The sequence below is a fragment of the Colius striatus genome, unplaced genomic scaffold (genome assembly GCF_028858725.1).
Source record: "Colius striatus isolate bColStr4 unplaced genomic scaffold, bColStr4.1.hap1 scaffold_54, whole genome shotgun sequence".
Classification (NCBI taxonomy): domain Eukaryota; kingdom Metazoa; phylum Chordata; class Aves; order Coliiformes; family Coliidae; genus Colius; species Colius striatus.
This window is the reverse complement of record NW_026908530.1, coordinates 952,594-959,072: the sequence shown is the minus strand read 5'-3', so window position 1 is coordinate 959,072 and position 6,479 is coordinate 952,594.

Below are 6,479 nucleotides of genomic sequence, written 5' to 3'. Positions count from 1 at the left end.
CTTAAGGTATACCATTGAGTATGGGAGCTACAAGAAAGCAGGAAGATCGATCCCAGCTACTGTAGTAAGTAGGTCCCCATGCAGTCTAGCAGCCAGCACGGTGTCACATTTGCAGCTGCTTTCCTGTGGGAGCTATCTTCAATAACACAGTTTTTCTGTTCAGCTCCCATTGAAAAAATACATTTGTCAGTTAAGGTATACCACTGAGCACGGGGGCTACAAGAAAGCAGGAAGGCAGACCCCAGCTACAGTAGTAAGTAGGTCCCCATGCAGTCTATCAGCCAGCACGGTGTCACATTTGCAGCTCCTTTCCTGTGGGAGCTATCTTCAATACCACAGTTTTTCTGTTCAGCTCCCATTGAAAAAATACATTTGTCTCTTCAGGTATACAACTGAGTATGGGAGCTACAAGAAAGCAGGAAGATATATCCCAGCTACTGTAGTAAGTAGGTCCCCATGCAGTCTATCAGCCAGCACGGTGTCACATTTGCAGCTGCTTTCTTGTGGGAGCTATCTTCAATACCACACTTTTTCTGTTCAGCTCACATTGAAAAAATACATTTGTCTCTTAAGGTATACCATTGAGTATGGGAGCTACAAGAAAGCAGGAAGGCAGACCCCAGCTACAGTAGTAAGTAGGTCCACATGCAGTCTAGCAGCCAGCACACTGTCACATTTGCAGCTGCTTTCCTGTGGGAGCTATCTTCAATACCACACTTTTTCTGTTCAGCTCCCATTGAAAAAATACATTTGTCTCTTAAGGTATACCACTGAGTATGGGAGCTACAAGAAAGCAGGAAGATAGATCCCAGCTACTGTAGTAAGTAGGTCCCCATGCAGTCTAGCAGCCAGCACGGTGTCACATTTGCAGCTCCTTTCCTGTGGGAGCTATCTTCAATACCACACTTTTTCTGTTCAGCTCCCATTGAAAAAATACATTTGTCTCTTAAGGTATACCACTGAGTATGGGAGCTACAAGAAAGCAGGAAGATAGATCCCAGCTACTGTAGTAAGTAGGTCCCCATGCAGTCTATCAGCCAGCACGGTGTCACATTTGCAGCTCCTTTCCTGTGGAAGCTATCTTCAATGCCACACTTTTTCTCCTCAGCTCCCATTGAAAGAATACATTTGTCAGTTAAGGTATACCACTGAGCACGGGGGCTACAAGAAAGTAGGAAGGCAGACCCCAGCTACAGTAGTAAGTATGACCCCATGCAGTCTAGCAGCCAGCACGGTGTCACATTTGCAGCTCCTTTCCTGTGGGAGCTATCTTCAATACCACAGTTTTTCTGTTCAGCTCCAATTGAAAAAATTCTTTTGTCTCTTAAGGTATACAACAGAGTATGGGAGCTACAAGAAAGCAGGAAGATAGATCCCAGCTACTGTAGTAAGTAGGTCCCCATGCAGTCTATCAGCCAGCACGGTGTCACATTTGCAGCTGCTTTCTTGTGGGTGCTATCTTCAATACCACACTTTTTCTGTTCAGCTCCCATTGAAAAAATACATTTGTCTCTTAAGGTATACCACTGAGTATGGGAGCTACAAGAAAGCAGGAAGGCAGACCCCAGCTACAGTAGTAAGTAGGTCCACATGCAGTCTAGCAGCCAGCACAGTGTCACATTTGCAGCTGCTTTCCTGTGGAAGCTATCTTCAATACCACACTTTTTCTCCTCAACTCCCATTGAAAGAATACATTTGTCAGTTAAGGTATACCACTGAGTATGGGAGCTACAAGAAAGCAGGAAGGCAGACCCCAGCTACAGTAGTAAGTAGGTCCCCATGCAGTCTAGCAGCCAGCATGGTGTCACATTTGCAGATCCTTTCCTGTGGGAGCTATCTTCAATACCACAGTTTTTCTTTTCACCTCCCATTGAAAAAATACATTTGTCTCTTAAGGTATACAACTGAGTATGGGAGCTACAAGAAAGCAGGAAGGCAGACCCCAGCTACAGTAGTAAGTAGGTCCCCATGCAGTCTATCAGCCAGCACCGTGTCACATTTGCAGCTGCTTTCCTGTGGGAGCTATCTTCAATACCACACTTTTTCTCTTCAGCTCCCATTCAAAGAATACATTTGTCAGTTAAGGTATACCACTGAGTACAGGGGCTACAAGAAAGCAGGAAGGCAGACCCCAGCTACAGTAGTAAGTAGGTCCCCATGCAGTCTATCAGCCAGCACGGTGTCACATTTGCAGCTGCTTTCTTGTGGGAGCTATCTTCAATACCACACTTTTTCTGTTCAGCTCCCATTGAAAAAATACATTTGTCTCTTAAGGTATACCATTGAGTATGGGAGCTACAAGAAAGCAGGAAGATCGATCCCAGCTACTGTAGTAAGTAGGTCCCCATGCAGTCTAGCAGCCAGCACGGTGTCACATTTGCAGCTGCTTTCCTGTGGGAGCTATCTTCAATAACACAGTTTTTCTGTTCAGCTCCCATTGAAAAAATACATTTATCAGTTAAGGTATACCACTGAGCACGGGGGCTACAAGAAAGCAGGAAGGCAGACCCCAGCTACAGTAGTAAGTAGGTCCCCATGCAGTCTATCAGCCAGCACGGTGTCACATTTGCAGCTCCTTTCCTGTGGGAGCTATCTTCAATACCACAGTTTTTCTGTTCAGCTCCCATTGAAAAAATACATTTGTCTCTTCAGGTATACAACTGAGTATGGGAGCTACAAGAAAGCAGGAAGATATATCCCAGCTACTGTAGTAAGTAGGTCCCCATGCAGTCTATCAGCCAGCACGGTGTCACATTTGCAGCTGCTTTCTTGTGGGAGCTATCTTCAATACCACACTTTTTCTGTTCAGCTCACATTGAAAAAATACATTTGTCTCTTAAGGTATACCATTGAGTATGGGAGCTACAAGAAAGCAGGAAGGCAGACCCCAGCTACAGTAGTAAGTAGGTCCACATGCAGTCTAGCAGCCAGCACACTGTCACATTTGCAGCTGCTTTCCTGTGGGAGCTATCTTCAATACCACACTTTTTCTGTTCAGCTCCCATTGAAAAAATACATTTGTCTCTTAAGGTATACCACTGAGTATGGGAGCTACAAGAAAGCAGGAAGATAGATCCCAGCTACTGTAGTAAGTAGGTCCCCATGCAGTCTAGCAGCCAGCACGGTGTCACATTTGCAGCTGCTTTCTTGTGTTAGCTATCTTCAATACCACACTTTTTCTGTTCAGCTCCCATTGAAAAAATACATTTGTCTCTTAAGGTATACCACTGAGTATGGGAGCTACAAGAAAGCAGGAAGATAGATCCCAGCTACTGTAGTAAGTAGGTCCCCATGCAGTCTATCAGCCAGCACGGTGTCACATTTGCAGCTCCTTTCCTGTGGAAGCTATCTTCAATGCCACACTTTTTCTCCTCAGCTCCCATTGAAAGAATACATTTGTCAGTTAAGGTATACCACTGAGCACGGGGGCTACCAGAAAGCAGGAAGGCAGACCCCAGCTACAGTAGAAAGTAGGTCCCCATGCAGTCTATCAGCCAGCACGGTGTCACATTTGCAGCTCCTTTCCTGTGGGAGCTATCTTCAATACCACAGTTTTTCTGTTCAGCTCCCATTGAAAAAATACATTTGTCTCTTAAGGTATACAACAGAGTATGGGAGCTACAAGAAAGCAGGAAGATAGAAACCAGCTACTGTAGTAAGTAGGTCCCCATGCAGTCTATCAGCCAGCACGGTGTCACATTTGCAGCTGCTTTCCTGTGGGAGCTATCTTCAATACCACACTTTTTCTCCTCAACTCCCATTGAAAGAATACATTTGTCAGTTAAGGTATACCACTGAGTATGGGAGCTACAAGAAAGCAGGAAGGCAGACCCCAGCTACAGTAGTAAGCAGGTCCACATGCAGTCTAGCAGCCCGCACGGTGTCACATTTGCAGCTGCTTTCCTGTGGGAGCTATCTTCAATACCACAGTTTTTCTCCTCAACTCCCATTGAAAGAATACATTTGTCAGTTAAGGTATACCACTGAGTACAGGGGCTACAAGAAAGCAGGAAGGCAGACCCCAGCTACAGTAGTAAGTAGGTCCCCATGCAGTCTATCAGCCAGCACGGTGTCACATTTGCAGCTGCTTTCTTGTGGGAGCTATCTTCAATACCACACTTTTTCTGTTCAGCTCCCATTGAAAAAATACATTTGTCTCTTAAGGTATACCATTGAGTATGGGAGCTACAAGAAAGCAGGAAGATCGATCCCAGCTACTGTAGTAAGTAGGTCCCCATGCAGTCTAGCAGCCAGCACGGTGTCACATTTGCAGCTGCTTTCCTGTGGGAGCTATCTTCAATAACACAGTTTTTCTGTTCAGCTCCCATTGAAAAAATACATTTGTCAGTTAAGGTATACCACTGAGCACGGGGGCTACAAGAAAGCAGGAAGGCAGACCCCAGCTACAGTAGTAAGTAGGTCCCCATGCAGTCTATCAGCCAGCACGGTGTCACATTTGCAGCTCCTTTCCTGTGGGAGCTATCTTCAATACCACAGTTTTTCTGTTCAGCTCCCATTGAAAAAATACATTTGTCTCTTCAGGTATACAACTGAGTATGGGAGCTACAAGAAAGCAGGAAGATATATCCCAGCTACTGTAGTAAGTAGGTCCCCATGCAGTCTATCAGCCAGCACGGTGTCACATTTGCAGCTGCTTTCTTGTGGGAGCTATCTTCAATACCACACTTTTTCTGTTCAGCTCACATTGAAAAAATACATTTGTCTCTTAAGGTATACCATTGAGTATGGGAGCTACAAGAAAGCAGGAAGGCAGACCCCAGCTACAGTAGTAAGTAGGTCCACATGCAGTCTAGCAGCCAGCACACTGTCACATTTGCAGCTGCTTTCCTGTGGGAGCTATCTTCAATACCACACTTTTTCTGTTCAGCTCCCATTGAAAAAATACATTTGTCTCTTAAGGTATACCACTGAGTATGGGAGCTACAAGAAAGCAGGAAGATAGATCCCAGCTACTGTAGTAAGTAGGTCCCCATGCAGTCTAGCAGCCAGCACGGTGTCACATTTGCAGCTGCTTTCTTGTGTTAGCTATCTTCAATACCACACTTTTTCTGTTCAGCTCCCATTGAAAAAATACATTTGTCTCTTAAGGTATACCACTGAGTATGGGAGCTACAAGAAAGCAGGAAGATAGATCCCAGCTACTGTAGTAAGTAGGTCCCCATGCAGTCTATCAGCCAGCACGGTGTCACATTTGCAGCTCCTTTCCTGTGGAAGCTATCTTCAATGCCACACTTTTTCTCCTCAGCTCCCATTGAAAGAATACATTTGTCAGTTAAGGTATACCACTGAGCACGGGGGCTACCAGAAAGCAGGAAGGCAGACCCCAGCTACAGTAGAAAGTAGGTCCCCATGCAGTCTATCAGCCAGCACGGTGTCACATTTGCAGCTCCTTTCCTGTGGGAGCTATCTTCAATACCACAGTTTTTCTGTTCAGCTCCCATTGAAAAAATACATTTGTCTCTTAAGGTATACAACAGAGTATGGGAGCTACAAGAAAGCAGGAAGATAGAAACCAGCTACTGTAGTAAGTAGGTCCCCATGCAGTCTATCAGCCAGCACGGTGTCACATTTGCAGCTGCTTTCCTGTGGGAGCTATCTTCAATACCACACTTTTTCTCCTCAACTCCCATTGAAAGAATACATTTGTCAGTTAAGGTATACCACTGAGTATGGGAGCTACAAGAAAGCAGGAAGGCAGACCCCAGCTACAGTAGTAAGCAGGTCCACATGCAGTCTAGCAGCCCGCACGGTGTCACATTTGCAGCTGCTTTCCTGTGGGAGCTATCTTCAATACCACAGTTTTTCTCCTCAACTCCCATTGAAAGAATACATTTGTCAGATAAGGTATACCACTGAGTACGGGGGCTGCAAGAAAGCAGGAAGGCAGACCACAGCTACAGTAGTAAGTACGTCCCCATGCAGTCTATCAGCCAGCACGGTGTCACATTTGCAGCTGCTTTCCTGTGGGAGCTATCTTCAATACCACACTTTTTCTGTTCAGCTCCCATTGAAAAAATACATTTGTCTCTTAAGGTATACAACTGAGTATGGGAGCTACAAGAAAGCAGGAAGATAGATCCCAGCTACAGTAGTAAGTAGGTCCCCATGCAGTCTATCAGCCAGCACGGTGTCACATTTGCAGCTCCTTTCCTGTGGGAGCTATCTTCAATACCACACTTTTTCTGTTCAGCTCCCATTGAAAAAATACATTTGTCTCTTAAGGTATACCACTGAGTATGGGAGCTACAAGAAAGCAGGAAGATAGATTCCAGCTACAGTAGTAAGTAGGTCCCCATGCAGTCTAGCAGCCAGCACGGTGTCACATTTGCAGCTGCTTTCCTGTGGGAGCTATCTTCAATACCACACTTTTTCTCCTCAGCTCCCATTGAAAGAATACATTTGTCAGTTAAGGTATACCACTGAGTATGGGAGCTACAAGAAAGCAGGAAGATAGATCC